This window comes from Mesoplodon bidens, assembly GCF_964165515.1.
Source record: "Mesoplodon bidens genome assembly, chromosome: 1".
Classification (NCBI taxonomy): domain Eukaryota; kingdom Metazoa; phylum Chordata; class Mammalia; order Artiodactyla; family Ziphiidae; genus Mesoplodon; species Mesoplodon bidens.
In genome coordinates, this window is record NC_138176.1 from 98,042,345 (window position 1) to 98,052,069 (window position 9,725).

Here is a 9,725-nt window from a genome sequence, read left to right on the forward strand (position 1 = left end):
TATCTTTCCTCTATTGCCTTTGCTCCTTGGTGTCACGTGGTGTCCCTGTTGAACTCTAGCCCTCCACAAACAACACCCATTGCTGGTCCTCTTTGTAATAATGCCTTTCTGGTCTGAGATCTAGCACAAACTGCCATCAACCTCCACAGCAAAGAGGTCTTAACTCTTTGTAGGGCAAACATAATTAAGTTTCTTTGTGTTAGCATATTCTCAGTCTTTATTCTTAGAAATCAAGCTATGCACTAGGTCTTCTGGCATCAACCTCATGCCAGGAAGATGGTAGCTATCCTGCAAAGAAACTAGACTCCTTGTCTTGAGATTAGTTCAGCAGCCTAGACTCCCACTGCCCTCAGGTAACTTGGCATCAGGACTCTTGTTGCACTTTTATGCTCAGAGCCAACCCCCCACCAATACATGTCTCCTAACTTTGATTCCAGTGATCTGGTGGAGAATGCTATTTGTTTCCCTCCAGGAAAGTACTTAGATATTTATGTATATTGGATCCCCTTCTTCTATTATAATTTATTTTCTATTCTAGCAATGCCAGGTAGTATAGAATCACAAAGGAAAATAAATTCTAGGAGAGTAGTTTTCCATAAAGATTTACAGAACCAAGAAGGCGAATCTCTCCAAAAGGAATGGATGAAAATTAATTAATTAATTAAATTTGTTCCCTGTAGTTGAGGAATACTTTTTTTTTCTTCCACTGTTTACCTACCTCAAACCATAGAAAAAAGGAACTCAGTATACCTTTCCTCTAGGACATTCTATTTCCCGAGGTTGGAAGCACATTTCAGCTAACTCAGGGACTGATATTGAGCCATATCTTCTGGAGGGTGTCAATTTCCTGTTGCTTTGCTCTTTCCTCCACACAGAAACAGTTGGCTCACATTACTGGCTTTTTCTTTTTTATCAGTCTTCAAGTATTTGTCATCTCCTGCCTGTCTCTACCCTTCCACCCACTGTTAATCTTTCTTTCTCTGCCCAGACTGTAGAGGATCTTTAGACTAGCATCCACAAGGTTAGATCTGTAGACCACTGGCAGGGATCAAAACCAATTTGGGGACAGAATTGGAGGCTTAGGCTTTATATGTAAGGAACACTTGCATTTACGATTTCATAAGGTATACACTTGGCCATTTAATATTTTGAATGCCATTTATTTAATTTTCTATTTTTAAACTGTCTCTATTGGTTAAATCCCAAGAAGCAGCAAGACGAGGGGATTTTTGTCTTATAACTTTCAAAATACTATTATATATGATCACATATATAATTCTCATAAAATTTCTATGGATTAGGTGATCAGTTGTTTCTTAGGTGAGTAATTAGAGATCTTAAATAACATTTATAAAATTGCATGGATTGGTAGTGCTAGGATTTGAACCTAGGTTTTTTGGGTCCAGGTGCTGGCCTCTTAATCCCTGTGTGGGAACACATTAGCCTTTCAGAAGCTCCTGCAAGGTCCTCTGACACTTTGGCATCACTTCACCATTTCATTACTCCATATAGCATTTCACTTCCAAGACAGGCTCTAAGTTTTGTCAAATAAAAAGTGGGTGAGGATTTTAGGATTGAGGCTTGTTCCCTTTTCCTCTTTTATTGTCTCTCAGGAGCAAGAATCAGATGAAAATCAGGGTCTGTGTTACAAGAATCATTGTGTACAATTACATAAATATCCTCCAAATGCAATAAGAAAGAGGCCAATTTTCTGAAATGGTTCATTTACGAACGGTGTAATAATACCAGTAATGTTAAATACAAAGGACAAAAGCATGGAATACACAAAAGGAATCAGGGAAAAATCATTCACTTCTGGGTTAAAGAAGTCCTTTAAGCAATTATTTTGCCTGAATTTTAATTATTTTATATGTCAAATTTCCATGTCGGGTAGAAGCAGCCAACAACTAACATGTCAGAAAGTTATGCCAATATTCCCTTACAATAACTGTCAAACTAAGGATATTTCCCTGAGGAATAATTAAAAATGTCACATAGTGTAGTACAATCAATGTGAAGTTTAGCCAGTAACTGGAGCAAACTATAGGTTTCAGTGTGACAAAACTTGTGTGAAGGTATTTCTAACATTACTATACAATGTCTTGAATTTGATTCGATATTCCATCACAGGTATGAGAACATATAATTGGTCTAAATGTAAAAAGAATACAAAGGAAGGGGCTAAATTCGAACTTTTTCTGGTTACTGTCTTGCTTTGTGGATTATATCAATACCGTTTCAATGCAGGATAAAGGACATCCCTCCTAGGGTGGGTTCTTCTTTTTAACTCCCTAGGAACATAAGAAAAAAATGGCAACAAACATAAAACCACCTCAAAAAAGTGACAAAAGAAAGTGATCCATTAATTTGTAAATACCTTCTAAAGCTTTCCTTAATAAATTAGACATGTCAAGGTAAGCAAGCCACTGGCACAAAAGATTACCATGTGCTTATAGCCCAGTCACTAGGACTAGGACTGAATTTTGCCTTTCCATTTGAAAAAATTGCATTACTCTCTTTTTCTTCATTTCTGAAAACAATTTGCTAGCCACTGTCATCAGGAAGTTTGTTTTTCTTTTCGTGAATCTAACACAAACAGTGGTTTGTTCTGGTTTCCCAAGGTCTACAAATATTTTGGTCCTGCTGCAGTTTTGGCATATGACCCCACAATCAGCATCAAACTAAGCCAAATATAGGTACATGGAAAGGCAATAACATTTTTTCACTTATTTTTCTTTGCCATTCTGAAAATAGTGCTGCCCCTCAAAAGAAAGAATTATTTTATAACTTTAGTGAAGAATATAATTTTTGCAACTACTTTTTAGTCTTTTATCTGCTATCTAGGCAGTGATAATATAATTCAAGAAATATGGACCCCAGATATAAATATTCTATGATAAAGAAATTTTTTAATAAAGTCAATTAATTTGGAATGCTCTTATTAGCAGAGAACTTTGTCTTTTAAAACCTGGAGTTTAGTCCCAACTAACCATTTAATGCATGGACCAAAGCCAGCCTGCTAGTTGTTTTGTATGGCCAATGATCTAAAAAGGATTTTTTTATATTTTTAAGTGGTTGAAGAAAAATTTTTTAAAAATAGTGTCACATTAAAATTACACAAAATTTAAATTAGTGTCCATACATAAAGTATTGTTAAACACTGGTGTACATAATGTCTGTTGCTGGTTTTGCATTACAACAGCACAGCTGAGTAGCTGAAACAGAGACCCTATGACTCACAAAGCCTAAAGTATTATGTCTCTTTACAGAAAAAGTTTTCAGACCCCTGTTCTAGATGAATTGAGGGAAGTGATTAACCCTGCCAGGGAGTCTCCTTCATATATTAAATGGAGACAGAACCCCTCCTCTAATTGAAGACGGTGGTACTATAAAATGGTATCCCGAGTTAGGTGGGGGTTCTTGGATTCATGAAGCTAGAAATGGCTGTCATGTACTTACCCAATCAATATTTCATTTTATAGATGAATGATTAGATAAATTACCTAAGTTTACACAGCTTAGGATAGTAGTTGTGAAATATGAAACCAGATCATATTATTAACAGATGCCAGTTTTATATGCTTAACACTTGTTGGTCCTTGCGTCAAAATTTTATATACATTTTTGTACTTAATCTTCACAACCTTGCATCGTAGGTATTATTATCAACATTTTATAGCTTAACTGAGCCTTGCAGAAGTTAAGTAACTGCTTCATTGTTTAAAATTAGTAAGAGGTATTATTCTAACTCGGGTGTCTCTGACTCCTAGGATTTTACATTTAATTATAAACTGACGCCTTCCTTTGACAGAAATCTTTATTTCCTTTTACTAAAGTTATAAGAAAATGCACATATTGTGAAAGAAATGAGTATGGTCCTTAGATGATAATATTAGGGAACACTGACTTGGAATGCCCTTTGTATGGAGGAAACTAATGTTAATTAATGCACAAGGGGAAAATGCTTCAGTTCTATATGTAGCGGCGATACTTGTGCATTTGTTGGGTGAATAGTTCTGAAACAATATTGAACAGTAACATAAAGCAGGTGAAAATAGGCATATTCTACCCAATTTCAAGGTATGTTTCAAGAGCATCTGTTTTGTATTTCAGTTTAAAGAGCAAATTGTTATGATTATCTTACATGATTTTGATGGTTTTCATTTTATAAAAAAATATTTTCATATATATTTTACTGTACCTTCAAATCAGATAGTTGGACATTTTTATTCTTCATTTGCAAATGAGAAAGTGGGAGAGAAAAGTAAATTAATTCCCAGAGAGTAATGAGCAGAGGTAGAGCCAAATATCATGGCCCCAAGTATTAGTTCTGGGCCTGTTAGTGTATTCCTGGCAGAAAGCTACTGGTAACACCACCATACTTTTGTCAGTGGCCAAGAATAAAGAGAACTGTCTGGGTTTGAGGGACAGAGAGGCAAAAGGATTTTTTTTTTCCTTTCCCATATTAGTAAATAAACCTCACTAACTTTTTTTAAGATGTGAAGCATAGAATAAAACTGGCTGTTATTTAGTTCAAATTTACTATAGTTTATATTTTTAAATTTTGCTTTGGTTTATGGTTGTAGTTTTTTATTTAATTCAGTATTTAGTGAGTAATTCTACTGTTTATAATTTATTGACTTTTATTCTTCTGAAAAAAAAAGGGAGGAGATTAAATCAAAGTTGGCAGACCTATTTTTCCTCCATTAATTGAATAGTATGATTTATTCAAATATGAAGACAGTAAACATTTTTATGAGTATTTACTTTTCATGCCATTCATTAGACATTCCTATTAAAGTATGAACATTTTCAAATGCAAAACAAATATGTCTTTGATTGGCTGAGTGAATTCTATAGAGGAAATTTCATAGAACAGGCCATTTCATTTTGTGTTGTTAGGATAATCTGATGAACACCACTGTTCCCTTTATTCAAGAACTAGCAGGCTTTGCCCAGAACAAAGATGCTATGACTGCAGCTACAATTTTATTTTTCAGATTACAGATTGTAACCATCCTATTACACTAATATGTTATATTCAAATAGGTTTCATTGCATATTACTTTCTATCAAGAATAGAGAAAAAGTATTTCCTTGAATGAATCCAAATTATGCTGAAATCACACAAATGTGTAATTAGCTACCAATTTATTCCATAAAGTAACTGGGGATTGTAGCCTATCCTGTATTGAAACAAGAACCTTAAGGTTAGGATTTAGCATTTTAGAAGTTTTATCCATGAGAGTGCCTATTACATTTTTAACCTTATTCCTCACATAGGTGCTAAATTTATCTACTAAGGAATCTAGCATAAGGAAATTACAAAATGATTTTTCTTTTTAAATTTTTTGTCTTTTCCTACCTTTCTATTTTTGTTCAAAAAATTAGAATAAACAGAATTAGTAATATCATTCTATAGTCATGCAATCACTATGTCAGAGACTTAAAAAATACTGGATAAATGTTTAACTATTATAAAGACATACAGTCCAGAAGAGAACTGGATTCAGAGAATAAAAATTTTATTCTAGTGGAATGATCTTGGAAATACTGGAATACTTTTCCTCAAAAGAATGCTCTGCTGAGTAAAATCCACATTTCATGTTTCAAATGAAAGCAATAACAATGGTAACAATAAAAAATAAATTTATCAGGGTATAAGCATATTGAGGTCTCTGAAAGTCAGGGGTATTCATCAAAAGAGACCGTAACTGTCAGTTACAATTTGTGCAAGTGGCATGTATTTATACAATATTTGTATATTTTCTCTCTGAAGTAGGAAGCGAGGTGATCTCTTGAGAGGAAATGGGGAGGAGCAGGACTAGCAGGTTTAGGAGAGGACAAAAGGTTTAAAATAATTATTGAAATATACACACCCTCTGCACCCAGTGAATGCTGTCCAACTGACTTGAAATTATAGATAGATTTGCAGAGCCTAAGACTGTTTGTGATCCTGCCATTTCAACTGAACTCTTGAATCAATTTGGTCAAGCATCATGCTAATAAGGTCAAAAAGCCAGTCAGGGCTTCCCTGGTGGCGCAGTGGTTGACAGTCCGCCTGCCAATGCAGGGGACACGGGTCCGTGCCCCGGTCCGGGAAGATCCCACATGTCGCGGAGCGGCTGGGCCCGTGAGCCATGGTCGCTGAGCCTGCGCGTCCGGAGCCTGTGCTCCGCAACGGGAAAGGCCACAACAGTGAGAGGCCCGCGTACTGCAAAAAAAAAAAAAAAAAAAAAGCCAGTCAAACTGGTTGTCTGACTTGAATGATTGTGTGACTGAAGTGATTAGTGGAAACAGCCTTAAACTCACATTCACCCCCAAACCTTGTCTTCTGAAAAACTGTCCTGTTTCTGTTTCTGTATAGTCTTGCTGTCTACATTAATGTTTCTCAACATTTTAGAGCACATACTTCCTGTAGAAAGCATATTCAAATACATGCCCTCTTTTAAAGTCTCTCAAATTCAAAACAATTTATTTAAAATCCCAAAAGACAAAAGGACTTTCAATTGTTTCTTCAAAATAAAGATACCTTTTCTTTATCTTTATGCATTAATGCCTATTTTACAGGAAGTTGTAAGTTCAGCAGGGGCTTTGAAACTTCACTTGTCCTGTTATCTCCATAAGCCCATTAGGGAAATTGTGTGCTAGTAAACATCTTTTAATAATAAAATCCTTCCATTTTCTAACATCTAATTCTTGTTAACTGTACATTGATACTTAACTTTATATACTGAACTCACTGGGTATTAATTCTATATTTACCAAACACCATCCACCACAGTTATCATTAGTGCAGACACAGTGGAAAGTAGGTTATGGCATTTATCAAATTGAGTCAGTAAAGTCTCATTTGTGGCTTCCCACTGTTTACACATTAAAAGCAATCTTTGTATAAAGATGATGGGACAAATCAAACCCAGACCTACACTGTAATTTGTTGTTTCGGGATATTTTTGTGGGGCAAAAAGGATCTACTTGAAATTCTTTTTTTAGTAAAACTATTAAGCAGTTGAAAGGACCAAAATTATTAACTAATTGAAAAGACTCAATATAATCACACATGAAAAAATATCATACAATGAGCATCTTTCAGTGATCCCTTAGCAACTTTACAGAAAAAAAAAACTGAAATTTGATAGTGTCCATACAAGGAGACTAAATTTCAGCATCTTATGTTCCCTCCTATGAATCATGTGCATGTCCTAGGTGGGCTCCCACTCCCTTTTGCCCCATCCAAGAAATGTACCTGATGCTAAGTGTCCTTGAGGATTTTATTTATTTATTTTTTTACAATACAATTTTATATTTTTAAAATATACTATATATGTTAAGGATAAGGGGTGAAGTTTTCTTCCTCTGTAATAGCTGTTTCAAGAGTTTAATGGATTAGGAGATTAGTTTTAACTTTGAGGAAAAAAAGTACAAATTTGTCTCATTAGGATATTTCTACCAAGCATTTTTTAAGGCTATATTTTAACGTTGGTTTCAGAAAGAAGGAAAAGTTTCATTTAAAAAATAATTTAGTGAATTATGATCTTTCATAACTTCCACCCTAATTTGTTACAAAGATAAGTCTAAAGATTCTTAGTTTTGTGTACTAATTTATATTTACATTTAAAGATTAATTTTACTTGTATCTTAAAACAAGAATTTTATGTTAAAAAAAACACTTAATACATTTGTATAAAGGCAGTAAATGTCCAATGGTAAATGCTCTGTCTTACTTTTTTTTTTTTTTCTACCACCACGAGAAACAGGTCTCTGCAAACAGAGACTTGGGTTCTTAAGGTTCAACTTTCTGAGGAACTGTGGGCTGTGGATCTGAATAACACACAGAAACAACTCGATTTCTCTTTTTACAACAGTACCAGAACTTCACAGCTACAATGAGTATGTACACATGAAAAAATGACTTCACTCAAAGAGGATTTAGAAAAGTTGGGGTGACCTCAGGGCCAAGGCAGCACCCCTGCATGGTGAGGTTTACAATCAGTCGTTTGATCATGGAGAGAGTGTGTGTGCACACGCACATATGTGTGTGTGTATATACAGATATCTATATATATAAATAACCATGGCTAGTCATTTACAAGCCTGTAAATATGATGCTGTGCTCCATGTTCACTATTTGAAACTTCAAATACACAGGCCATGCACAGGAGAGTTTCTTGTATATCTCTGTTTGTTACCACCAATAAAACTGTGTAGTTTTCCAAAACACTGTTCATCATATATTTCTCTGGTAAGTGTTTGAGCTTGTGGATAAAATTGATCATATATTCACACATCGGGGACCGGTTTATTCGGTATAAAAATCGGCCATTCTCAAACCTTGCATATTCCGTCTCTACTTTTTCTACTACTTGCTTTCCAAAGAAGCAAACTTTGGTGGAACAGGTGACTGTCATATTCTCAGAATTCTCATACTTGACTGGTCACGCCGTAAAAAGCCCCAGCATCATCTTGAACACTGCAGTTTACATCAGCCTAGAATTTTACGAGGAAGAAGGCATTTTGAAGGCCCTTTCCAAACAGTTCCTTTAAGCCACCTTTCTTTTCAGGAAATTTGTCATAAATCTGACGAATGTCCACTGATTAGAGCAATGGGTCACTGTAGGAATGGTTGGCATGCCCAATGTGCACGAATAGGTGTTTGTTGTACAAGTCTGGGTCTCGCTGCTGTTTGAGGAAACCTGAGAACTCCACCAGGCGGAGTTTGGTTGTGCCAATGGAGCGGCCCTGCCAGGCCGGGACCGAGGGAGCTGGGGCTGACGCAGGCTCAAACCCTGGAATGGGGTCTGTGACCGCTGGCTGGATGGGGTAGGCCTGCAGCACGAAGGGCTTGACGCCTTGTGAGGATCCAGGCTGTCCTGTTTGTATCATTCCCGGCCAGAACCCCGACGCCCCTGGGAGGGTGGGGCGTGGAACCCCTGGCAGCCCCAGCTTGCTGTGAATGGCAGTGGCTGATAAGATCTGGGCTGACGACATGGCGACCATGTGCTGCAGGGCCTTATCCTTTGCAGTCTGATCCTTTAGCTTGGAATGAAAATCACAAGATTTCCTTCTGGCAAGAACCTGAATGTGACTAGACACCTTAATGGCGGCTTGAGTTTCTCGAACTTTCTTTCTTGCTAAGACCTGTATACAACAAGACACCTGTTTTCTGGTCCTCATCTTCCCGGTCATGGGTCTGATGTATCTGGCTATCAATTCATTCCTACCATACATCTTGCCTTCATCTGATAAGATGATTTTCCTCCTCCCACATGGCGGATACATAGCCAAGGCTTCCTGAAAGCTCTGCTCAATGTCGGGGCTCCAGACCCCTTCTGCATCATTATCAATGGGTTTATCTGCAGAGTCACTCATCCTTTCCATGTTTTCGGCAGGGCTCTCACTGCCGCTCCAGCTGCTGGGCTCAATTTTGGCTGTTGGATTATCCAAGCCGAAGCCTGGAACCTTTTCAAGAAAATAAACCGAAGGGAAGTTTTCCAGGGAGAGTCTCCTCCAGCGTTTGGTGGTAACTGCGACTCAGTCTTTTTTGGACACAATGTTTCTGCTGACGCCTGAAAATTTTCCACTTGAACGTTCAATGAAGCAGCGGCGGCCGCGTCAGAAACAGTGCTGCCGCAGCGCCCGGTGAGTCCGAAGCAAACTTCGGCGCCGCTTCCCCCGCCTTCAGCTCGGAGCCCGGCTCCCGGTCCCCGGGCTGGGCCACCCTC

At 37.2% G+C, this 9,725-nt stretch overlaps 1 pseudogene across 1 annotated transcript; it reads right to left on the bottom strand.

Annotated features, from left to right (window-relative positions):
- Positions 1-7,825: 7,825 nt before the first annotated feature.
- On the bottom strand, positions 7,826-9,496 carry LOC308607785 (transcriptional enhancer factor TEF-1-like; annotated as a pseudogene). The gene has a single exon. The product of its transcript is annotated as a transcriptional enhancer factor TEF-1-like (transcript).
- Between the last annotated feature and the right edge of the window lie 229 nt (positions 9,497-9,725).